The sequence below is a fragment of the Neovison vison genome, chromosome X (genome assembly GCF_020171115.1).
Source record: "Neovison vison isolate M4711 chromosome X, ASM_NN_V1, whole genome shotgun sequence".
NCBI classification, from domain to species: domain Eukaryota; kingdom Metazoa; phylum Chordata; class Mammalia; order Carnivora; family Mustelidae; genus Neogale; species Neogale vison.
Window position 1 is genome coordinate 26494477 of NC_058105.1, and position 27030 is coordinate 26521506.

The 27030-nt window shown below is 41.9% G+C and overlaps 1 long non-coding RNA gene across 1 annotated transcript in view; it reads left to right on the plus strand.

The window, feature by feature from the left end:
• The window catches only part of LOC122896475, a 71784-nt gene that overhangs the window by 43926 nt on the left and 828 nt on the right, over positions 1–27030 (plus strand). The gene's annotated exons all lie outside the window — the stretch shown is intronic.

Below are 27030 nucleotides of genomic sequence, written 5' to 3' on the forward strand. Positions count from 1 at the left end.
GTAGGAGTTCAGAGCCAGTCTGGAGAGCCATCCTGTAGAGCCGGCCTGCCCAGGTCAGATCTTGGTTGGGGCCCAGGTCAGATCTTGGTTGGGGCCCAGGTCAGATCTTGGTTGGGGAACGTCCTGGCCGTGTCCCAGTTTCCTCATCTGTAAAAGGGGATGAGAATGTCAACCCATGTCAAAGGGTTGTTGAGAGGATTATGGCCATAGACTTAGTTTTACACTATTTTTAGGCTGTTTTTCTCCCAGACAAGCTGAACTAATGAGAACAGTTCTTTCATGTGGGGTTGGCAAACTTTTTCTCTAAAGGCCAAGTGCTAAACATTTGAGACTTTGCAGGCCATACAATATCTGTCCCAAGTAATGTAGGAAAGATGTTAGGGTTCAGAGCAGATGGCCAAGAAAGAATTCTTGAGACATCTTTGGTGCAAAAAGTGGTTTTATTAAAGCACGGGGGCAGGACCCATGGGCAGAAAGAGCTGGGGTCATGAAGAGTGACCTATTATACACTTGCCAGTTGGGAGGGTGTTAGGAACAGAACAAAGCTCCAAGGTATTTTGGAAACAAGTTTTCCAGGATCCTGAGGAGCCTAGCTCTTGTTAGGAAAGGGCATTTATTACTGTTTAGTAAACTCTCAGTCAAGAGATCCTTCAGATGTGTATCAGTGGGCCACAAGGAGGACGATTCCTAATGTGAATGGGGGGTGTGGGGGGGGTTGAAATAAAGGGATCTCCAAAGGAATTTCCATATATTTAAATAGACTCAGAGGATCCTGGAGGGTCCAGCTAAGATTGCCTTTTGCTCTTAGCAAAGTGTCAACATTTAGGCAGTTGAGTCCCTAGAGGAATGTCATTCTGCCTGTTTCAAGAACTTATCAATGGGCTGTAAGTCGTAAGGAAATTTAATAATTTTTCTTTTGCCTCTGTTGCCTTTCCCAGATCACCAACTACTTAACTCTGGTGTTGTAGTGAGAAAGCAGTCATGTACAATACATAAACAAATGGATATAGTTGTGTTACAATAAAATTTTATTCATTACACCCATTAATAACCAGTGGGAGCCAGAGGCCCGAGTTTTCAGGGTTCAAGAAGGGATTGGGGGAGCAGGGACTTCATTATCCTTTGGGGAAAGGGGATGCATTACAAAGACAGGTCATGAGGGTTGCTGTAAGAGATTGACTTCTGAATGGGAAACAGCTTAAAGGGGAGCACTGGGAGCTGCGGAGGAGAAAGGGGGGAAGAATTAGGGAAGAATTCGCTAAATTATTTGCAACTTCACATAGGTATGCCCCTTGTGGGTTCTAGGGGGTCCTGATGTACTGCCTTCCTCAGTCTTCAGGACAGCCAGGCAAGGACTAGTGTGGCCGAGCCCCTAGGCTAATCATCTGTGTCCGTGAGCCATCTATCCATTTACCACAGTGTGCCCTAAAAAATAACTTTCTATAAAGATTGTTTAAAAAAAAAAAAGGCCGCAAATGGAGTCACTTGCAAACCATAACTTAATTGTAAGATTTAATGTGACCTTTAACCAATCTGGAATTTCTTGATCAACACTGGTGAAACAATCTGCATGATAAGACCCCCTGCCCTTCTTCCAAGGGAAGGTGACCTTGCCTGAAACAATCCTTTCTTTTTTTTTTTTTTTTTGCTAATAACTTCCTTGTTTCTGCCTGTACAAACCTTCCGTTATGTATAACTCTTTTGTACAGGGCCTTTCTATTTGCTAGATGGGATGCTGTCGGATTCACGAATTGTTGAGTAAAGCCAATTAGCTCTTCAAATTTACTTAGTTAAATTTTGTTTCAGCTGAAACAGGACAAGAAATAGTCAGGGAAGCACCAAATTAGGAAATAAGGAGTACCCAGGGTACCACTCCTGATCTTCCCCTTAACCTAACTGTATGTACAGCTTTGAAAGACATGCCTGAGACCTTAAGCCAAGAACTGCTTAAGGTATTCTATATCAGGTAATGACAGATCAGGTAATTCAGACCAACCCTCCTTTAAAAGACAAGTAAAAAAGGTGGACAAAGTCTATGAAAAAATGTTTAAAACCATCAAGAGAGCTACTGATACTGTAGGCATTTTATTAGTTGAACATTAAGGAAGTATTCAGGTAATAAGAGAATTTCATGACCTACTTTATGTCAGACATTTAAAAAACAGATATATTTATTTATTTGAGAGAAAGAATGAGCAGGAGGAGCAGAGGGAGAGGGAGAATTTCAAGCAGACTCTGCGCTGAGCATGGAAACTGACACAGGGCTTGATCAGAGGACACAGATCAGGACCTGAGCCGAAACCAAGGGTTGGATGCTTAACTGACTGTGCCACCCAGGAGCCCCACATGTCAGACATTTTTTTAAAAGATTCCATTTGTTTATTTCATAAAGAGAGGGATCACAAGTAGGCAGAGCAGCAGGCCAAGGGGGGGGGCGGGGGTGGGAAGCAGGCTCCCCACTGAGCAGAGAACCCAATGCAGGGCTCGATTCCAGGACCCTTAGATCGTGACCTGAGCTGAAGGCAGAGGCTTAACCCACTGAGCCACCCAGGTGCCCCACATGTCAGACATTTTAACATTATAATAAAATGGATAAATTCTTTGAAAACACAGCTTATCAAAATTAATACTGTAAGAAAATTGAAAGCTCAAATAATACTAAAGTTTCAGGCCCAGAGCTCTTCACAGTTGAGTTCTACTAAATATTTGAAGAAACAGCTCCAGTCTCTTCCGGAGACTAGAAATAGGATATTGCCCAACTTATTTTACGAGGCTTCTCTAACCTTGTTACTAGAATAACAAGGACAGTTTGAAAAAGGCAAAATGATAGGCCAGTTTCATTTGTCAACGTAGATACAAAACTCCTAAACCAAATTTTAGCAAACCAAGTCCAGTAATATATGGAAGAAAGGATAATATATCTTGAATAGGTTGGGTTTATGCCCAGAAATGCAAGTATATTTTGACAAAAGAAGCAATTATTTTAAGTGGTCTTATTAACATATTTCTTTTTTTTTTTCTTTCAAATTTTTATTTAGTTAGTTGGGACGCTAGAGTGGCTCATTCGGTTAAGCATCTGCCTTTGGCTCAGGTCATGATCCCAGGGTCCTGGGATTGAGTCCTGCATGGGGGCTCCCTGCTCGGTGGGGAGCCTGCTTCTTCCTCTCCCTCCGCCCCTCCCCTGCTTATGCTCTCTCTATCTGTGATAAATAAATAAAATCTTTAAAAAAAATAAATTCTAGTTAGTTACCATATACTGTAATATTGTTTTCAGGAACACAATTTAGTGATTCATCATTTATATATAACATCCAGTGCTCAATATGACAAGTGCCCTCCTTAATATCCATCACCCATTTACCCCATCCCCACCCAACTCCCTCCATGAACCCTCAATTTGTTTCTATCATTAGGGGTCTTATGGTTTGTTTCCCTCTCTCTCTTTTTTACCCACTTCCGATAGGTTCATCTGTTTTGTTTCTTAAACTCCACAGATGAGTGAAATCATATTGTCTTTCTATGCCTGACTTATTTTGCTTAACATAATCCACTCTAGCTCCATCCACATTGTTGCAAATGGCAAGATTTCATTCCTTTTGATGGCTGAGTAATATTCCGTTATATACATATACCACTTCTTTATCCATTCATCAGTCAGTGGACATTTGGACTTCACATAGGTACGCCCCTTGTGGGTTCTAGGGGGCCACATATGTACGCCTTCACATAGGTACGCCCCTTGTGGGTTCTTGATTATTGTTGATAATGCTGCTATAAACAGTGGGGTACATGTACCCACTTTGAATCTGTATTTTTGTATCCTTTGGGTAAATACCTAGTAGTGAAGTTGCTGGTCATAGGGTAGTTCTATTTTTAACTTTTTGAGGAATCTACATACTGTTTCCCAGAGTGGCTGCACCATTTTGCATTCCCACCAACAATGTAGAAGGGTTATCTTTTCTCCACATCCTCACCAGCACTTGTTTCTTGTGTTGTTAATTTTAGCTATTCTGACAGCTCTGAAATGATATCTCATCAGAGTTTTGATTTATATTTCCCCAATGATGAGTGATGTTGAACATCTTTTCATTTATCTGTTAGCCATCTGGAGATCTTCTTTGGAAAAATGTTTATTCATGTCTTCTACCCATTCCTTAACTGGATTATTTTTTTAAAGATTTTATTTATTTATTTGAGAGAGAGAGATCACAAGTAGGCAGAGAGGCAGGCAGAGAGAGAGAGAGAGAAGGAAGCAGGCTCCCTGCTGAGCAGAGAGCCCGATGCGGGGCTTGATCCCAGGACCCTGAGTCCATGACCTGAGCTAAAGGCAGAGACTTAACCACTGAGCCATCCAGGTGCCCCTGGATTATTTGTTTTTTGGCTTTTGAGTTTAATAAGTTCTTTATAGATTTTAGATACTAATCCTTTATCTGATAGGTCATTTGCAAATATTTTCTCCCATTCTATAGGCTGCCTTTTAGTTTTGTTGACTGTTTCCTTCCCTTTGCAGAAAGTTTTTATCTTGATGAAGCCCCAGTAGTTCATTTTCCCTTTTGTTTTCCTTGCCTCTGGCAATGTGTCTAGTAAGAAGTTGTAATAGAGCTTGAACTTCAGAGTTGTGATGTCTCCAGTTTTGCTTTCTTTTTCAGGATTGCTCTGGCTATTCTGTATCAATATATTAAAAGGGAAAATCTTTTTTAAAATTTTATTTTATTTTTTCAGTGTTCCAAGATTCATTGTTTATGCACCACACCCAGTGCTCCATGCAATACGTGCCCTCCTTAATACCCACCACCAGGCTCCCCTCACCCCACTCCCTTACAAAACCCTCAGTTTGTTTCTCAGAGTCCACAGTCTTTCATGGTTCATCTCCAACTCTGATTTCCCCCAATTCATTTTTGGTTTCCTTCTCCTAATGTCCTCCATGTTATTCTAAAAGGGAAAATCTTGGGGCACCTGGGTGGCTCAGTGGGTTAAAGCCTCTGCCTTTGGCTAGGGTCATGATCCCAGGGTCCTGGGATCGAGACCCACATCAGGCTTCCTGCTCAGTGGGGAGCCTGCTTCCTCCTCTCTCTCTGCCTGCCTCTCTGCCTACTTGTGATCTCTCTCTCTCTGTCAAATAAATAAATAAAATCTTTTTAAAAAAATAAATAAAAGGGAAAATCTTGTGGTAACCTCAGAAGATGCAGAAAAAAACATTAAAAATTCAATATCCATTCAAGGGTGCCTGACTGGCTCAGTTGGTAGAACATGCAACTTTTGATCTTGGGGTTGTAAGTTCAAGTCCCACATGGGGTATAGAGATTACTTAAAAATAAAATCTTTTAAAAATTCAGTATCCACGCATATTAAAAACTAATAGCAAAATAGGAATAGATGAGAATATTTTTTATATTTTTAAAAAATATTTTAGATGAGAATGGTTTTAATTTGATAAGGATCTTGAAAAAATTTAAACCATCACCATATTTAATGGTGAATAATCGAGCATATGAGATCATGAACATAACAGACATGCCCACTATCACCACCATTTGTCTTTAACATTGTAGTGGAAGTCCTATGCAGTGCAACAAGGGGAAAATGGTATAAGGTTTTGGGAGGATAAACCAGAATTTTTATTATTTGCACATGACATGACTATATATATAAATGTTCTAAAAGTACAGATCAATGATTAGAATTAATGGGTCTGTTAAACAAGGATGCTGGATAAAAAGATCTATAGACAAAATTTAATTTTTTCCCACGTAATGACAACAAATAGAAAAATGGAAATTAAAAGGAAAGGATACAATATGCCAAAGCATCATTTAAAAAAACTCGGAATATCATGTTGAGGAACTTCAGAGTAAGTGTACCAACTATGAAGGCCACCAGATGTGGGGCAACCGGATAGGGTGGAGGCTAATGATTTGGGCGGTGAAATAATTCACCCAAGGGAGAACAAAAGAGAAGTTTACTGAATACCCTACAAGGGAGTGGTGAGCAGGACAGCAAAGCAGAGAGACTATCTGGAAAAAGGTGTTGGTAAGGGGCCACAGTTACAGAGCAGAGTAAGGGAGTATGGGGTATATGGAATTTTCCCCTTTTTGGTAATCTCAGGAACTGTGCTTGGTTGTAATTGGTCAGTTAGGACTTATGACTGTTTTGAGGTGGGTGGCTTCATGAGCCTGTCTGCATTCTGCTCGGTGGTTGCTGTGGGCACTTTTGCCTTAAGTTTCCATTCCTCAAGCCTATTGCCTAAAAGTAGCCTCTACACTGATGTCTGCAATTCACTTTGAAATACATCAAGAATGACATGGATTAATGGATGGATAGAGAGTTAGGGAGATGAATAATACATGATAAAGCAAGTATAGTGAAATGTTAATGGTAAAAATCAAGGTGGTGGGTATATGGGTGTTCACTATAATATACTCTCACCTTTTCTGTATTTTTGAACAATATTACAATAAAATGTTAGAAAAGCCTTGAAACAAATATAATTGGAGAAGTTTATATACTCTGTGGATAAAAATATAAAACCTTATTAAAAAATATTCAAGAAGACCTAAACAGAGATGCCTGGGTGACTCAGACAGTTGGGCATCTGACTCTTGATTTTCGCTTGGGTGGTGATCTCAAGCTTGTTGGATCAAGCCCCAGGGGGGGCTCTGCATTGGCAGGGAGTCTGCTTGAGATTCTCTCTCTCTCTCCCTTGCCTCTCCCTCACTTTCTCTCTAAAATAAGGAGACAAGGGGCGCCTGGGTGGCTCAGTGGGTTAAGCCGCTGCCTTCGGCTCAGGTATGATCTCAGGGTCCTGGGATCGAGCCCCGCATCGGACTCTCTGCTCAGCAGGGAGCCTGCTTCCTCCTCTCTCTCTGCCTGCCTCTCTGCCTACTTGTGATCTCTCTCTGTCAAATAAATAAATAAAATCTTTAAAAAAAATAAAATAAAATAAGGAGGCGAATCTTTAAAAAAAAAAAAAAAAAGAAAGAAAAGAAGAAGAAGAAAAAGACCTAAACCAAAGAAGTGATACACCGTGTTTGTGGAGTAGAAGACTAAATACTATTGGAGGAAATCATTGAGAGGATGTGACCACCCAAAATAAGCTTTGTATGTGTGGAAGCTCCCTTGCTTATGAAGACTGCCCCCCACCAATCTAGAGTGCTCTCTTCCTTGGGTCTCTTCCTGCCCACTGTGTTTGTGGGGGAAGTGGTTTCAAATTTCACCCAGGGAATGAACCAACAATTGTAAAAAAGTAAAATGATCTATAGATTCAATGCAATGATCTATAGATGCAATGTAATCTACCGATTACAATTAAAATCCCAGCAGGTTTTCTTTGTGGAATTTGACAAGCTAATTCAAAAACATACTTGGAAATCCACAGGGCCAAGGATAGCTAAGGCACTGTTGAAGAACAGGGTGGGAGGAATTGCGATAGCAGATATCAAGACTCATTGTAAAGCTATATTGACTAATATACTGTGATATTAACACAAATAAACAAGCCAATGGAGCAGAAAAGAGAGCCCAGGAACAAACTGATGATTTCAAGTGCATTAAAATTGAAAAATTCTGGGGCGCCTGGGTGGCTCAGTGGGTTAAGTCTCTGCCCTCGGCTCAGGTCCTGATCTCAGGGTCCTGGGATTGAGCCCCATGTAGGCTCTCTGCTCAGCAGGGGGCCTGCTTCCCCCTCCTCACTGCCTGCCTCTCTGTCTACTTGTGATCTCTCTCTCTCTGTCAAATTAAAATAAATAAAATAAAATTAGATTAAATTAAGAAATTCTCTTAGGGCTTCTGGGTGGCTTGTCAGTTAAGCATCATTTGGCTCAGGGCACCATCTCATGGGTTGTGGGATCGAGGCCCACATAGAACTCTGCACTCAGGAGGGAGTCTGCTTGAAGAATCTCTCCCTCTGTCCCTCCCACCACTTGCTGTCTCTCAAGGTCTCTTTCTCACCCTGTCTCTCTAGAAGAAATCTTTTAAAAAAAAGAAAGGCCCCTTAACTTTATTGCTGCCCCTGTAAGCCGTGATATAAATCTCACTCACATAAGTGACCAAACAAGACCCAACAACTCAACTCTCTATACTGTGTTTTTACACTCTAAGTTTTCATTTGTATCTGTAGTTTGTTTTCCTTGTTATGTAATAGTCCATTAGATAAACATGGCATGTTTTATTCTACTTTTGAAGGACAACTTCTCTTAAGCATACATATAATTATATTATATATTATAGGGTACATGGGAAAATATTTCTGCCAGATATATACCTGTGTGGAACTGCTCACTCATGAAATATGTATATTTTCAAATTTAGTAAATAATCAGACACTTTTCAAAGGTGGTTACAATAGTTTGCCGTCTCATTATTGCTCCATGTTTTTGTCAGCCATTGTTAGTGTCAGGCTTTTGATTTTCACCAATCAAGTGGGTTTGCAATAACATCACATTGTAGTTTTAATTTACATTTCTCTGATTACTAATGAGGTTAAGCAAATTTTCACATGTTTATTATGCAGTTGTATTTACAGTTTTGTGGAGTGACTACTCAAGTCTCTAGCTTATTTTTCTATTATGTTGTCTTTTGTCTTACTGATTTGTAGGAATTCTTTATTCATTTTTGGAAAACAGCTGTTTATTCTAGGATTTTATGGCAAATATCTACTCCATTCTGTAACTTGTCTCTTCACCTTATGGTATTTTCTGGTAAAGACAATTTTTTTTTTTTTTTGAGGAGGAGAGAGAGAGGCGAGAGAGGAGGAGAGAGGTAGGGGAGGGGCAGAGGGAGAGAGAACCTTAAGCAGGCCCTATTATGCTAAATAGTGGTATGGATATAGACAGAAGAAATCCTGCTGATCTGCTATGTGTTAGAAGATTATCTGCTCAGCGACTGTGGGAGTAGAAGTCTGCATAAGGGTCCTGAACTGGGCAGAGTGTCATCTCTCACCTCAGTGGCTACTATGGCTAAGGACTGTGGGCTCTATGAGGGCTCCTTTATGTTGGGCTAAGACAGGTATGTGAAGGAATCCTGGACTGAGCAGGGACCATACATGGCTGCTGGGCTATGGTTTGCATATGAGCACTGTTCTTGAAAGAAGACGATTTGAAAGGAAAAATATCAGTCAAGAAAAAGAGATTGTTCAAAATAAAAATGACAAAATATCACTTAAAATATTGCTGCAAAAACTCTAATAAGATACTAACAAAAGAATACCATCGTGTATTAAACATGACCACATGGACTTTATTTTAGAAATGTGAAGGTGCTTCAGTATAATGAAATATACTGTTATAATATTTATTATATTAATAGGGGAAAGGTAGAAAACATATGATCCTCTTAATAATGTGCCCAAAAGGACAATTCCATGTTTCCTTATGATAATATTTTATAAAACCTTACTGAAACAGGAATAGATGGATATTGCCTTAATAATGTAAGAAACACTGGCGTCAAACAAAAAAATTAGCATTATCTTTCATTTTTTTTTTCTGGACTACCTACCTGCTGTCTGCTTTTATGGCTTGATTAGCAAGCAACTGGGTATGGCCTAAAGAAAACAATGACTGCTGGGGCGCCTGGGTTGCTCAGTGGGGTAAGTGTCTGTCTTCAGCTCAGGTCATGATCCCAGGGTCCTGGGATCAAGCCCATGGGGCTCCCAGCTCAGTGGAGAGTCTGCTTGTCCCTCTGCCCCTCCCTCTGCTCATTCTCTCTTTCAAATAAATAAAATCTTTTAAAAAAATAAAATAAAGAAAACGGTTACAGCTTATAATTTTTTAAAAACTACTTTAAATTTCAACAATCTTCTGGAATCGAGAGTAACTGTTCAGTATCTGGCTGTGCTAGAAGTCAGGATGCTGCCCCTACGGATGAATGTGTTGTGCAAATCTGTATAAATAAAGCTGCTCTGGAAGCCCTTTGGCAGGCTCAATGGAAGCTGGATTCTCTGGCTAGAAGTAGGGCAGCTGGCAAGCAGGAAGGTAAAGTGTTCTTTTTTTGTGGGTTGAGAATGTGAGAGAGAGGGAGTGTCACCATAAGATTACAAAACAGAATTGAGAAGTGTTATGTAATGAATTGCCTGGGCTGGTGGGAGTTATTCAGAGAGAGAGGTTGTCTAGCTTGGGGCCCATTGGATACTTGAGATACTTGAAGTGCTACCTCAAGGGTCAGAGCTTAAGGAAACTTACGTGAAGCCATCAACTAGGGTAGATGAGGTGGTCTATACTGGAATCTTCATCCCCCGTTATCCTCACCACCTAGGTTTCTATTATTTGGTTTGCTATTTTAAAATGATATTCTTTGAGGGGCACCTGGGTGGCTCAGTCGGTGAAGTGTCTGACTCTTGGTTTCAGCTCAGGCCATGATCTCAGGGTCATGAGATGGAGTCCCGTGTCCGTGGAGCCTGCTTGAGGGTCTCTCACTCCATCTCCTTCTGCTCCCCTGCCCCCCCACCGCCGCCCTCTGGTTGTGTGCTTGCTCTCTCTCTCTCTTTCTGTCTCTCTCTCTCTCTCAAATAAAACAATAGATCTTTTTTAAAAAATGATATCCTTTGACTCCTGCCTAAGGCCTATATGGCAATCATTGAGTCACCTCTACATTTCTCCTTCACTCCGTTTTTGGGTTGTATTTCTACTTGGTCAGAAAGCATTCAATTCTTGAGTCTCCTATTTGTTTTAGTCTTAGATTTGTAATTAAACCTACTCAATTCTCATTATGTGTTCTTTTTTTTAAAAGTTATTTATTTATTTGACAGAGAGATCACAAGTAGACAGAAAGGCAGGCAGAGAGAGAGGGAGAGAGAGAGAGAGTGAGAAGCAGGCTCCCTGCTGAGCAGGGAGCCCGATGCGGGACTCAATCCCAGGACCCTGAGATCATGACCTGAGCCGAAGGCAGCGGCTTAACCCACTGAGCCACCCAGGCGCCCTCATTATGTGTTCTTTTACCAAAAATTTCCAATCTTCTCTTAGTTGGATGAAACTTGACCTCTAGTAGAATCCTCAGAATGAGTTCTTAAATACAAAATATCTTTAGTTCTTAAAAGTTTAAAACTAAAATTCGTCGCACACGATTTTTTTACTTGAGTTTCTGTAAAGTGTTTCTTCACTCTTGTCTTACTTTATGTAATCCTATCAAGTGGTTTGATGCCGCCCAATTTTCTTTTTTTGTAGGTCACTTGTTTTCAGTTTTTTCTTCTTTTTGCCTCTAGATCCAAAGGATTTTTTTAATTTATCATTAATGTCTGTTTTATTAGACCTTGTCTCAGAATTGATGGTCAGTTTTCCCAATTATAAAATGGACTCTTTATTCATTTTTTATTTATTTTTATTTTATTTTTAAGTGATCTTTATACCCGATGTGGGGCTCCAACTTACAACCCCAAGATCAATAGTCACATGCTCCACCAACTGAGCCAGCCAGGAACCCCTAAAATGGGCTCTTTGAATATGTAGAATCAGGTGTTCTTTTACTCTATGCAGTTTTGTTGTGATTTTAATTTAAAAAAATTACTTCTGTTCATTATTTGCTTTTTCTTTTCAAGAGATTCCAGATATATATCAAGCGTCTTCCTCTTTAGCTCTTTATTTTGTTTCAGTTTTCCTGGCTCTTTTTCACTGTCATTCTTTCTTTCCTGTTTTATTCTATCATATCTATTCTTCTTTGGCTACTTCTTAATTTGGTCTTCTGAGATGATTTTGTCTTTTTGTTCACTTTTTTCCCCTGAGTTCCGTCAGCACTCACTTCACATTTTCCTGGCTGTTTTTATTCTGAGTATGAATTTCTGATTCATAGTATTCTTTCATATCTGTAATTGCTTGTGTAATATATTTAACTCATTTTTTTCTTCTACTAGCTTTGTGCAGATGTTGGGTTCCTTTTTCTAGTCATTCTGAAGTGTTCTGGGAGCTCTTGGTTCAGCAATAATAGTTGATGGGATGGGGGAAAAGGAGTTTGGATGCCTTATTTGGTTTATTGGTTCAAGAGCACCCTCTTCTGTTGACATGATAAAGTACAGTTTCCTTAATAAATGGTGCTTTTGGGGGAAGGGTCATTTGAACTTCTGATTCTGTGATGCTCTCCTCTGATACTTCTCCCTTCCAAGTTACTGCCTTCTTTCTTAAGCCTTTTGTTCAGTGCAGTTTTGAAAAACCCTTCTTTTGACTCTTAGTGTTCAGATCCACCGGGTCTCAAACCTGTTTTTAGTATTTACTTAGAGTGAGACTTTCTCCTGAGTATGAACTCAAAATGTTGTTATCATGTTTTATCACTGCTTGTACCCTGAAGAAGCCTCCTCTCTTCCTCACAATTCCTTAAAGGTTTTATTTGTTTATTAATTTGAGAGAGAGAGAGAGCACACACCGCGTGCATGAGTGGGACGGGTGGGCAGAGAGGGAGAGAGAGAAAATTTCAAGCAGACTCCCTGATGAAGGTGAAGCCCAGTGTGGGGCTTGATCCCGTGACCCTGAGATCATGACCTGAGCCGAAACCCTGAGTTGGAGGCACCAACTGAGCCACACAGGTGCCCCTCTTCCTCAAAATCTCTGTCTGACATTTCATACAAATGTAACTATATAGTATGTGGTCCTTTGTGACTGGTTTCTTTCACTTGGCATGATATCTTCAAGGTTCATCCATTTGTAGCAGGCCATAGTTTATGTTAGGGTTCATTCTTTGTGTTGTGTGTTCTATAGTTTTTGACAAATATGTAATGGCATGTATCCTCCATTACATGATATACAGCGTAGTTCACTGCTCTAGGGGTGCCTGGCTGGCTCATTTGGAAGGGCATACAACTCTTGATGTTGGGGTCGTGAGTTCAAGCCCCATATTGGATGTAGATTCAAAAAAAAAAATAGTTCACTGCTCTAAAAATCCTCTGTGCTCAAACTAGTCATCTCTCCCTCCCCAAGCCCCTGGCAACCACTGATCTTTTTACTATCTCCATAGTTTCCAGAATGTCATATATGTAATTGGATTCATACAATATATTGCCTTTTCAGATTTATTTCTTTCCCTTAGTAATATACACTTCCACAGTTTATGGGTCCATGTCTTTTAATGGCATGATAGTGCATTTCATTTTTTATCACAATAATATTCCATTGTCGGGGCGCCTGGATGGCTCAGTGGGTTAAGCCGCTGCCTTCGGCTCAGGTCATGATCTCAGGGTCCTGGGATCGAGTCCTGCATCGGGCTCTCTGCTCAGCAGGGAGCCTGCTTCCTCCTCTCTCTCTGCCAGCCTCTGTGCCTACTTGTGATCTCTCTCCGTCAAATAAATAAATAAAATCTTTAAAAAAAATTTTAAAAAATAATAATATTCCATTGTCTAGTTGTACCACAGGTTTTTTTAAATTTAAATTTAAATTTGGGCGCCTGGGTGGCTCAGTGGGTTAAGCCGCTGCCTTCGGCTCAGGTCATGATCTCAGGGTCCTGGGATTGAGTCCCACATCGGGCTCTCTGCTCGGCAGGGAGCCTGCTTCCCTCTCTCTCTCTCTCTGCCTGCCTCTCCATCTACTTGTGATCTCTCTCTGTCAAATAAACAAATAAAATCTTTAAAAAAATTAAATTTATTTGTTAATTTTAAATATTTTTATTTATTTATTTAATTGAGAGAGAGAGCATGAGAGGGGGGAGGGTCAGAGGGAGAAGCAGACTTTCTCCCTCTGACATGGGACTCCATCCTGGGACACCGGAATCATGACCTGAGCCAAAGGCAGTTGCTTAACCAACTGAGCCACCCAGGTACCCATAATTTTTATTTTTTTTAAGATTTTATTTATTTATTTGAGACAGAGAGAGAGCACAAGTGGGGAGGAGGATCAGAGAGAGGGAGAAGCCGACTCCCCAGTGAGCAGGGAGTCCAATGTGGTGCTTGATCCCAGGACCCTGAGATTATGACATGAGCCAAAGGCAGATACTTAACTGACAGTGCCCCTGGATATAACACAGTTTATTTATCTATTAACTTTTTGAAAGACATCTTGGTTGCTTCCAAGGTTTGCCAATTATGAATAAAGCTGCCTTGCTTTTTTTCCCCTGTGTTTCCCATATCTTGCTTCAATTTTGAAAGAGATTTTCACCTGTATAGAATTGGTATAACTAAGTTGGATTAAAAATATTCTTTTCTTTAAAGACTTTATTTATTTATTTGACAGAGAAAGAGAGAGAGAGCAGGAACAGAGGCAGGGGGAGTGGGAGAGGAAAAGCAGGCTTCCTGATGAGCAGAGAGCCCGATGATGCAGGGCTCGATCCCAGAACCCTGGGATCATGACCTGAGCTGAAGGCAGACGCTTAATGACTGAGCCACCCAGGCGCCCCTAAAAAATCCTTTTAATTCCTTAAAAATCTCTTTCTAGAGGTGCCTGGGTGGCTCAGTAAGTTGGGCATTTGCCTTTGGCTCAGGTCATGATCCCAGGGTCCTGGGATTTGGGATGAAGCCCCATGTCAGGCTCTCTGCTCAGCGGGGAGCCTGCTTTCCCTCTGCCTGCTGCTCCTGTGCTTGTACTCTTTTTCTCTGTGTCAAACAAATCTTAAAAAAAAAAAAAAGCCCCAAACCTCTTTCTATTATCTTCTGGCTCCTTGGTCTGCAGTTTAGAAAATAGATTCATTTGAACAATTTCCTTTAGTTTCTCTTCTGGTTAATTGATTCTGTTTTTAGCTGTGCCTAATCTACTCTGAAACCCATCTACCAATTAGATACCAATTAATTTTGGTTATAATTTTCACTTCTATAATTTCTAGTTGTTTTTTTTTAAAGATTTTATTTATTTATTTGACAGAAAGAGAGAGAGCACAAGTGGGGAGAGCAGCGGTGGGAGAGGGAGAACCACATTCCTCACTGAGCAAGGAGCTCACTGTGGGGCTCGATCCCAGGACCCCAGGATCATGACCTGAGCCAAACACAGATGCTTAACCAGCTGAGCCACCCAGATGCCCCTAGTCGGTTTATTTTCAAAACTGTACTATCACTTTTCTAATTTCTAGTTCTTTAAGAAATGTTTAAATAAGACTTTTCTCAGTATCTAGCATCCTAGTGAGTCTGTTTTTATTGTCTACTGTTTCTGATGGTTCTTACTCATTGTGTGTTATCTCTCACTGTGGATCTATTACCTTTAATTAAGTGTTGGATATCATATTTGAAAATTATTTATAGAAATAATTTGAAGTCTGGAATATTCACTTTTCCTAGAAAAGATTTGTTTGCTTCTTTCCAGGTGCCTGGGGGGACTAAGAATATGGGATTACCTTAATCCAAGTTTAAACCTTGATGTTTTCTGAGCTGTTTAAATGACGAAGTCGAAATGCAGACTTAGGGGCGCCTGGGTGGCTCAGTGGGTTAAGCCACTGCCTTCAGCTCAGGTCATGATCCCAGGGTCCTGGGATCGAGTCCCACGTCGGGCTCTCTGCTCAGCAGGGAGCCTGCTTCCTCCTCTCTCTCTCTGCCTGCCTCTCTGCCTACTTGTGATCTCTCTCTGTCAAATAAATAAATAAATTCTTTAAAAAAAAAAAAAGAAATGCAGACTTAGTAAAGACTGATTTAATTCTGGGTCATCCTTACTCCTGGAGTATAATCCTCCAGTTTCTAATCCCAAAGCAAGGAATTGTTTACCCAGGATTCCAACTCCTGTATGCCTAGCTCCATGACGCTACTGAAAGAGCAACTCAGATTCTCAGATGCCTCTTGGGAGTAGGCAAACACCCTTAGGATAAAAGCATCCCTGTGTGCTTCGCTAACCACTGTGGGTTTCTCCCCTCTTTCACATCTCATACCAGTCACCTGATGGCTCACCTGAAGGCATAAGCAGTCTGGAAGTGATGCTTGAGGATTTTTTGTGTCCCCATTTCCAGAGTGCAGTCCTTTAAGTTCTGTCTCCAGAATAGGGTCTGTGTTGTACTAGGAGTTCCCCTTTGGCTGGTACTTACCTCCAACTGACCTTCATCTCTTTGGTTCCCAGTTCCCACTCGTTAGTACTGCTTGCCTGTTCACTGTTTCCTCTGTGTGTGTGTGTGGGGGGGTAAGCTATCCAGGGTCTAGGGTCTATCTTTCTGGTAGCTTCAGGTCACTAACTCATTGTCTCATCTGCTACCCTCACTTAAGAAGCACCTTTAGATTGGCAAATTCCTGTGGATAGAAGAAGCCCCTGGCTAACTTCTTTGTGTTCTGACCACACAAAACCTTCACCACTACCAGCCTTGCCCAAACTACCATCATCTCTCTCCTGGATGTAACTGGTCTTCCTACTTCAACTTTTGTTCCCCTATTCTCCATATGGAAATGAGTGATCATCTAAAAGAATAAATCAGACAGGACACTACTTTCTTTAGAACCTCCCAGGGTGCCTGGGTGGCTCAGCTGGTTAAGTATCTGCCTTTGGGCTTGGGTAGTGATCTCAGGGTCCCGGGATTGAGTTCCCACATCAGACTCCCTGCTTAGCAGGGAGTCTGCTTCTCCCTCTGCCTCTTCCTCTGCTGTTACCCCTGCTGTACTTTCTCTCTCTCTCTCACTCTCTCTTTCTCTTCTTCTTTTTTTTTTTTAAGAATCATTTAAAGATTTTATTTATTTATTTATTTGACAGGCAGAGATCACAAGGAGGCAGAGAGGCAGGCAGAGAGAGGGAAAGAGGGAAGCAGGCTCCCTGCTGAGCAGAGAACCCGATGCGGGACTCGATCCCAGGACCCTGAGATCATGACCTGAGCCGAAGGCAGCGGCCCAACCCACTGTGCCACCCAGGCGCCCTCTCTTTCTCTTCTTTAAGCTTGCCCTTGGTATAGAGTACCCAGGCCAGAATCAGCCACCAATCTGTGGCCCACACTAGCCCCACAGCTTAAATAAATAAATAAAATCTTAAAAAAAAAACCTGTTCCAGTGGTAGGACGCCTGGGTGGCTCAGTCAGTTGAGGGTCTGACTCGATTTCAGCTCAGATCATGGTCTCAGGGTCGTGGAATCAAGCTCCACATTGGGCTCCCACTTCGCACTCAGCAGGGAGTCTGCTTCTCTCCCTCTGTCCTCTGTCCCTCCCCACCCCCACAACACGCTCTCTCTCTCTCTCTCTATATATATATATATATAAAATAAATATTTTTTAAAAAGATTTTATTTATTCATTTGACAGAGGGAGAGAGATCACAAGTAGGCAGAGAGGCAGGCAGAGAGAGAGGGGGAAGCAGGCTCCCCGCCGAGCAGAGAGCCCGATGCAATGTGAGGCTCGATCCCAGGACCCTGGAATCATGACCCAAGCTGAAGGCAGAGGCTTCAATGCACTGAGCCACCCAGGTGCCCCTATAATAAATATTTTAAAAAATAAGAATAAAAAATAAAACCTCCCAGTGGCTTTTAAACCCACTCAGAATAAAATTCAAAGTCCTTCCCATGACCTGTAAGGACTTCTATAATCTGGCCTCTAGTTACCACTCAGATCTTAACACCTGCACTTCAGTCACACCAGCTAGCTTCCTTGCTGTTCCTCAAACCAATTATGCTTGAGCCGCAGGGCTTTGTACTTACTTCCTGTAATGCCCTGATATTCACATGGCTGGTTTGTTCACCTCCTTTAAGTTTCCCATCAAGTTTCACCTATCAGAAAGGCCTTCCCTGACCACTCTATATAAAATAGCACTCCTCTCCCTTTATTCTCTATCCTCTTATCCAGCTTTCTTTTCTTTTCTTCTTTTTAAGATATATTTATTTGAGAGAGAGAGAGAGAGAGAGAATGCATGTGGTGGGAGGAAGAGAGAGAGAGAAAGAAAGAGAATCTCGGGCAGACTCCCTGCTGAGCCTGGAGCCCGATGCAGAATTCCATCTCACAACCCTGAGATCATGACCCGAGCCAAAATCAAGAGTTGGACACTTAACTGACTGAGCCACCCCAGCACCCCCAGATTTATTTTCTTTATGGCACTTGTCACCAACTGTCCATATTACATGCTTGTTTTTTAAAAATGCTGATCTTTTTCTCCCACTAGCTTATAAGCTCCACCAAAACAGGAACTTTATTTTTTATGTCCAACATCTTAAACAGTGCCTTGCACATTATAGGTACCATGAAATACTATATTAATGAAGAAATTGTGTAAAGCCTACATTAGGGAAACTAATTTTTTCCAGAGACATCATGAGATTGAATTTTGTAAAGGTATTGATTACTCCTAAATTGCTTTACAAATTTATAGCAATTCTGATTTTATTTTCTTTTTTAAAAATTTTATTTTTAAGTAATCTCTACCCCCAGTGTGGGGCTTGAACTTACAACCCTGAGATCAAGAGTTGCATGCTCTACCAAGTGAGCCAGCCAGGTGCCCCTATAGCTATCCTGATTTTAAAATCCCATAGTGGGGTGCCTAGGTGGCTCAGTGGGTTAAAGCCTCTGCCTTCAGCTCGGGACATGATCCCAGGTTCCTGGGATCGAGCCCCACATCAGGCTGTCTGCTTGGCGGGGAGCCTGCTTCCCCCTCCCCACCGCCTGCCTCTCTGCCTACTTGTGATCTCTCTCTGTCAAATAAATAAAGAAATAATCTTTTTTTTTTAAAGATTTTATTTATTTATTTGACAGAGAGAGATCACAAGTAGGCAGAGAGGCAGGCAGAGAGAGAGAGAGGGAAGCAGGCTCCCCGCTGAGCAGAGAGCCTGATGCGGGACTCGATCCCAGGACCCTGAGATCATGACCTGAGCCGAAGGCAGCGGCTTAACTCACTGAGCCACCCAGGTGCCCAAGAAATAATCTTTAAAAAAATAAAATCCCATAGTACTTTTGGGATAGTTGAAAAGATGATCTCAAAGATTCATCTAAGTAGAGGCTTCTGGGTGGCTCTGTCAGTTAAGCCCCTGTCTTTGGCTCAGGTCATGATCCCAGGGTCCTGGGATGGAGCCCCACATTGGGCTCCTTGCTCAGCAGGGAGCATGCTTCCCTCTCACACCTGCTCATGCTCTTACTCTCTCTCTCTCTCTCTCAAATAAATAAAAAAAAAGTCTTTGAGGGATGCCTGGGTGTTTCAATCAGTTAAATGTCTGCCTTCAGCTCAGGTCATGATCCCAGGGTCTTGGGAGCAAGTCCTGCATTGGGCTTCCTGCTCAGTGGGGAGCCTGCTTCTCCCTTTGCCTGCTGCTCGCGGTGCTTCTGTGTGCTCCGCTCTGTTACAAATAAATTAATAAAGCCTTTAAGTAGATCTTAGAAAAATAAATGAAATCTTTGAGAAAAAATTCATCTAAGTAAAAACATGTAAGAATATCTGGGAAGGTTATAAAAAATAAATTAAAGGGAAATCTAGCTCTACTAGATATTAAAACAATTGTAAGGTTACAATTTTAAAAGTATGGTATGATAATTAAAATAGTACACAGGGGTGCCTGGCTGGTGGTAGAACGTGCAACTCTTTATCTTCAAGCCCCAAGTTGAGTGTGGAGCCTACTTAAAAAAAAGAAGCAGAGTAGAAGGTTTGGAAACAAACCAAGTGCATACAACAATTTAGATTTTGGTAAAGGTAGCATTTTGAAATCAGTAGAGAAAAGATAATATTGTAAAAGGTGTCTGGAAAACTAGTTAGCTAGTTGGAAAAATAAAGATCATGTACTACCTTATTCCTTATTCCAAAATACATTGAAATGTACCAAAGATATAATAGAAGCATAAAAATAGCATAAGAAAAAAATGGGTGAGGCTTTTGTAAGGGTGGCAGAAAACCAAGAAGCTCTAAGAGCAAAAAGACATAAATTCAACTACATAAAAAAACTTTAAAACCTGCAAAGCATAAAACACCATAAATAAAGATTGAAAAAAAAAAAAAACATGGGCACCTCGGTGGTGCAGTCAGTAAAGTGTCTGACTCTTGTCTTTGGCTTAGGTCTTGATCTTAGGGTCATTGCATCAAGCCCTACATGGATTCTTATGTCAGGGTCCACACTCAGCAGGGAGTCTGCTGGAGATTTTCTCTCTCTCCCTTTCTGCCCACCACCCTGCTTACTTGCTCTCTCTCTAAAATAAATAAATAAATAAATAAGTCATTAAAAAAAGACACACACACAAATTGGGTCACCTGGTTGACACAGTTGCTTAAGCGACTGCCTTTGGCTCAGGTCATGATCCTGGGGATCCCAGGATGGAGTCCTGCATTAGGCTTCCTGCTCAGCATGGAGTCTGCTTCTCCCTCTGACCCTCCCCCACCTCATGCTCTCTCTCGCTCTCTCTCTCTCTCTCTCTCAAATAAATAAAATCCTTAAAAAAATAAAATAAAATCTTTAAGAAAAACAAACAAATTGGGAAGATATAGTTGCAACACATACGACAGACAAGACTTTCCTTAATACAAAAAAAGTATTCTTACAAATCAATAAGACCAACAACACATTAGAAAAATGGACAAAGGATATGAGAATATACAAATGGTTAGTAAATGTATAAAAGATACTCTGCCTCGTTAGTAACCAAAGAAATACAAATCAAAATATTTCATCTGACCTATCAGCTTGGTAAAGATTAAAAATATTGACGATTTCCAGGGTTGACAAGTATGCAGAGAAATAGCCATTCATCACTGTGGTGGGATTATATACTGGGTCAGTATTGTTGGAAAGCATTTTGTATATCTATAGACATTGTATATCTATAAATATTTTAAAAGTCCAGACTGTTTGACCTAGCCAGTACACTTTGGTGAATCTGTTGTATAGAAATACTTAAAGCTGGATATATAGTATTAATCACTGTGGAATTAATTGTAAAGATGAAAAATTGATGAAAAACCCTTAAATATAGGAAGCTGGTTAAATATATCATAGTAACCCATGTAGTAGGAGTCTACATAACAGTTAAAAGAATTAGGTAAGTTGCTCTTGTCACATTTTAAACCTTTTTTAAATTAATAAACTTTATTTTTAGAGCAGTTTTAGGTTTACAGCAAAATTGAGCAGAAAGTACAGAACCTTCTCAAATACCCCGGTCTCCACACATGCACAACCCCCCCACCCCCACTGACATCCTATAACATGGTGGTATTTTTGTTACAATTGATAAATCTATGTTGACTCGTCATTATCACCCAAAGTTCATGGTTTACATTAGGATTCATTCTTGGCGTGGACAGTCTATGTATTGTGTGGATTTTTAAAAGCAAGGGTAGAGGGACGCCTGGGTGACTCAGTTGGTTAAGCGGCTGCCTTCGGCTCAGGTCATGATCCCGGCATCCTGGGATCAAGTCCCGAATTGGGCTCTTTGCTCGGCAGGGAGCCTGCTTCTCCCTCTGCCTCTGCCTGCCTCTCTGCCTGCCTCTCTGTCTGCCTGTGCTCGCTCTCTCTCCCTCTCTCTCTGACAAATAAATAAATAAAATCTTTTAAAAAAAAAAAGCAAGGGTAGAAATAAATAGCATGAATTCAGTATTATAAACAGCATTATATATAAACATATCTGTGTGCGTATAACTTGTGTGTGTGTGCGCACACGCACATGCACGCACATGTAAAAATCAAATGAGAATTGTCCCGTTTTGGAATTTAGCTAATGCTCAAAGCTGAGGTCCACTTCCTTCTCCTCCTCCTCCTCCCCTTCTTCTGCAGGTTTCAGAGCAAGGTTTAATCTGTGTGCATTCAAACATGAAAGCTATTTTCAGAAACAGAGTCCTAAGTCATGCTGTCAATCTCCTTGAGGTGCATCCTGAGGGCATGGGCTGTTCCAGGCACGGCAGGAGCTGGCATGGAAAGAGACAGCAACATCGGCAGACAGCAGAGGGGTCTGAGGAGGGTCAGTTTAATCATCTTTAAGCTTGCCCTTGGTATAGAGTACCCAGGCCAGAATCAGCCACCAATCTGTGGCCCACACTAGCCCCACAGCTTAAGGTCCACTTTCTAAAGAATGGACCAACGACCTGCCGGCATCCCCTCCAGCACACACAGAAATACGGAATTGGTTCTTCAGCCATCATCCTTACCACCTCGCTAAGTCCATGTGAAGAGAAGACCAGAAATCTGAGGTCAATTCATTGACACACAAAGCAGACATCAGATTCAGGAGTTGACAGACTAAGGTGACAAATGCCGTGGTTTTCCTGTTCCAATGTGGGGGGTCCAAGAGAACCCCTCAAAGCTAGGATGGCTCCTGAGCTGAGCTGCAGAAATTTGGAGACTTAATTTGGGTCCTCTGGGAATCAGATGCTAAGAGTGAATTAAGAGTGTTAGAAGCTTATTGGGTAGGAAACGTCAAGAGAGGGAAGGAGAATTGGACAGTGAAAATTTCAGATGATACATGTTTCACACCTGTGAAAAGAAATGGCTGGGGGTTTGTGTGCAGAACTGAGCAGGGAGAGGGTGCTGATGGTGATGCAGATATGACGTCTGCAGAGGGGGCAGAAAGCAGGACTGGGCAGAAAGAACCTGCAGCCACAATGCAGATCTGACTGAGTTTCAGCCAACCGAATGGTGAGCTTCGGAGCAAAGAATGCCTATTAGAGGAATCCCATATTGGGCAGAAAATGGACAGGTCCTAGGACGTCTGCTATGCTCAGTCATTGGCTGGAGGAGGCCCAGAAAGAGCATCTTGGTTAAAACACTCCAGTGGATCCTGAGGGTGCTGCAGCCGGATGCTGTCAACTGCCTTCACTCCTTGCAGCTAACTGGCAAATTCTTTCTCGAAGGGAGAGCCTCGCAGTAATCCTTCGCGCCTGCCATAGAGGACTGCTCTGGGGACGCCACTTGAGTGGAGGGTGGTGAAGGAATGTTTGAGAACTTGACACATGCCTCCTGGAATTTGGGGGCACCTGTGAACATAGAGAGGGATGCCCACTTCTCTCCCAGAGAATGCTGCAGGTGGAATAAAATAACCTATGGCAATAGGGTAAGGAGAGAAGGCAGAAGTGGGGGAGCTTGTTCTCCCATTGGTAGGCATGGTGAGGTTGCTTGAGTTCCCCAAGAAACAAGTAGGTGCTTCAGAATGAAGCTGGACTCCAGCTGTTGTGAAGTTATCCTGCTTTCAGCAGGCAACCTGTTGAAATGAGGGAGTCCCCAGTAGTATGAGGCGATAAGGTATACTATCAGGGACAGGAACTGAAGGACATTTGCAAGTAAATCAGCAAGAGCGCCCAGTATTCAAATTGGGGAACTGTGCAGTGTGGAGATTTTTGTGCCATCTCTGAAGAATCCATATATGTGTCTTCCTAACCTCTACCTCCCCAAAAGCAAACATTAAGAATATCTGCCACACCAGGGACATCAAGGCCAACCTACCTTAGTCAGGAGGGAGCGAAAAAAGAAACACCAGATAAGTAAAAATAAAAACAAAAATGAGGGACGCCTGGGTGGCGCAGTTGGTTGGACGACTGCCTTCGGCTCAGGGCGTGATCCTGGAGTCCCGGGATCGAGTCCCACATCGGGCTCCCAGCTCCATGGGGAGTCTGCTTCGCTCTCTGACCTTCTCCTCGCTCATGCTCTCTCTCACTGTCTCTCTCTCAAATAAATAAAAAAAAAAATCTTAAAAACAAAAATGAAACATCCAAAACAAAACACCTGGGGGTACCTGGGTGGCTCAGTCAGTTAAGCAGCTACTTTTGGCTCAGATCATGATCCCAGGGTCTTGGGATCAAGTTCTGCATCAGGCTACCTGCTCAGTGGGGAGCCTGCTTCTCCCTCTGCCAGCTTGCTGCTCCCACTGCTTGTGCGCTCTCTCTGTCTCTCTCTCTCTCTCTCTCAAATAAATAAATAAATAAATAAAATCTTAAAAAAAAAGGAAAACAAAACAAAACACTTAGTTCCTTTCTTCTAACTCCCCACAGCTCCTCACCCTTGGGAAGCCAGAAGCAGCGGAGAAAGGAGGAAGAGAATGAAAGAGGTCAGGCCTGACCTGGGATGGGAGAAGACACTATTTGAGTGGAGTGGTTGGAGACAAAGCTTTTTTTTTTTTTAAGATTTTATTTATTTATTTGACAGAGAGAGAGAGAACACAAGCAGGGGGACTGTCAGGCAGAGGGAGAGGAACAAGCAGACCCCCGCTGAGTAGGGAGCTCAAAGCAGAGCTCTGTCCCAGGACCCTGGGATCATGACCTGAGCTGGAGACAGATGCTTAACTGACTGAGTCACCCGGGTGCCCTGAGACAAAGCTTTTTCATATTTACCCTCCACCAAATTAAGAATGTTCAATAAATCAATTATATAGCCATAGATCTAAATATGCATTGGAAAAAAACTGAGAAGGTACATATCAAACTGTTGTTTATGGCAATTACTAGGGATTTAGGGGAAGTTAAGGATGGGGCACAATTTTATTTTTTACTTTATTTGCTTCTCTATGAGTTTTATTTCATCAAGCACCAATTAGTTTTAAAATTAAGAAAAGTAAGTTAAAACAAGTAGTTTGAAATGAACTAACTGAAAAGTATTTGATTGAAAATTAATTTATTGTACACATCCATGAAGGTCGATGCATCTCAAGTAGGATAAACATAAAGAGAGCCACAAATACACACATCATAATAAAATCAATTCATTCTGTATATTTTTTGAGTTTTGGGGGGAGGTTGTTCAAAGGTTTATCCTCAAATTCTGGGAAGATGGCAGCTTGAACAAATGTCCATGGCACACTCTTTCTATTCGTTCTGCTTCAGAATAACACAAGGGCGCCTGGGTGGCTCAGTCTTTAAGCATCTGCCTTCAGCTCAGGTCACGATCCCAGTGTTCTGGGGTCCAGCCCTGCGTCGGGCTCCCTGCTCAGCAAGAAGACTGCTTCTCCCTCTCCCACTCCCCTGCTTCTGTTCCCTTTCTTGCTGTGTCACTCTCCGTCAAATAAATAAATAAAATCTTAAAAAAAAAAAAAAGAATAACAGAACAGCCAGTGTAGGCAAGGTGATGGAAGCTGCATCTAAGGCCATATTTCTTTTAGGATCTTGAGTGGGGGCGAAGAACGGATTCAAGCCAAGGTCATGCTCTTCTTTGGCAGCCTCCAGCTAATGACTCAGCGTGGCAGGGGTGCTAGTGCCTGACACTTTTGTCAAATGTGGGACACTTCAAATAGGAGATTTCTGTTCCGGACTTACTTCCTCAGTTGGCTGAGATTGTTCAATCACCTTAAAGTTGGGTGGGAGTTAAGGGGTAGCGGTAGAGGACAGGGCATATCTGTTGGAAACCTGGGATAGTGACAGTGATTTTGTGGTTATCTGAGGAAGTTCAGCCTGCGCTATGAAGCCTGGGCCTGCTTTCCTGAGGTCCTACAGGGGCCTGATTCAGCTGACCATGGTAGACCTCCAGGAAAACTATTTGTTGGTCTGAATTGCTACAGTTTTAAGAGATTTCCACTTGTATTCAGGGAGACATGGGACAGAGAGGCTTCCTCCCTGTGCCTCACAAAGACATAACAGCTCTTCATTTAGCTTATTTCTGACCCACAAAACCAAAAACTACTTAACCTTCTACCATTCACTGGTTTACCACTGCTCAGGAGATGCTAATTGCCTGACCTAATTGCTAAGGAGTCAAAATCACAAAAAGGCAAAGAGAAATAACCCATTTAAGGAAAATGCTTAACTAGAGGGAGGAAGACTAACTTAGACAATTAGACAGGTGGCTCCCATTAATGTAGCAAGGAAGAGTCAGAAGAGAATTTTTAAATAACTAAACAAATTAATATTTGTAAAATGTGTAGAATAGTTCCTGTCATATACTTGTTGGTTAAATAATAAACTATAACAAGAAGTGATGAGAACTCCCGAGGATCTGAAATTGGAGCACAAAAAAGACACTGTAGAACTAGAAAGTATGATTTTAGAATTTAAAAATTCAGAACAAAAATCTTGCAAGATTCCAAGCAGAAAGAACACATTCTGGCTTCCAGCTGATTTGGACAACAGGAGGCATTGATGGATGGTTGGAGGCAGGGAATACAGAGAAAGAGTGTTTCTTCACCTCCCTCTCTGCCTCAGATAGCATCTCTAGTAGTGATTACAGCTCCTCTGTAGCCCCAGCTCCTACCAGCAGGCTTCCATTGGGTAACCGTGGCCCCTGAGCTCCAGTAAAACCTCTTCCTTCCTTTGACCACCACCCCCCAGCCTAGGGGCGGTAGTTGCTCCCTGCCATTCTTAATCTCTAGGCTGTCCTTATTGGCCCCTGTTTGGTTTATCAATTCTTCCATTATCTGTGCAATTCATTCCCTGTATTTTTAAAAAGATTTTATTTATTTATTTGACAGAGAGAGATCACAAGTAGGCAGAGAGGCAGGCAGAGAGAGAGGGAGGAAGCAGGCTCCCCACTGAGCAGATAGCCTGATGCAGGGCTCAATGCTAGGACCCTGAGATCATGACCTGAGCCAAAGGCAGATGCTCAACCCACTGAGCCACCCAGGTGCCCCATTCCCTGTATTTTTATATTCCCTCTGTTTTATTTACTTATTCATTCATTCATTCATTTAGTGATCTCCACACCCAACATGGGGCTCGAACTCATGATCCCGAGATCAAGAGTCATATGCCCTTCCAGCTGAGCCAGCCAGGTGCCCCGTATATTCCCTCTATTTTATTTTATTTTTTAAAACCTTGTTTATTTGAGAGACACACAGAGAGAGTGCAATCAGGTAGAGGCGCAAATCAAGACGGAAAGAGAATCCTAAAGCAGACTCCCCACTGAGCATGGAGCCCGACATGGCGGGCTTGATTCCAGGACCCTGAGATTATGACCAGAGCCAAAATCAACAGTCAGATGCTTAACTGACTGAGCCACCCAGGCACTCCTCCCTCTATTTTGAATACTCAGAGCTGTTTCTTTTTTTTTTTTTTTTAAAGATTTTATTTATTTATTTGACAGAGAGAAATCACAAGTAGACGGAGAGGCAGGCAGAGAGAGAGAGGGAAGCAGGCTTCCTGCTGAACAGAGAGCCCGATGCGGGCCTCGATCCCAGGACCCTGAGATCATGACCTGAGCCGAAGGCAGCGGCTTAACCCACTGAGCCACCCAGGCGCCCTCTCAGAGCTGTTTCTATTTTCTGGTTGGATGCTGACTGACCCTCTTACAAAGGAAAATAAACCAGGATCAGAAGTTTATTTTTTTATAAGGCTGTTTTAAAAAAGATTTTATT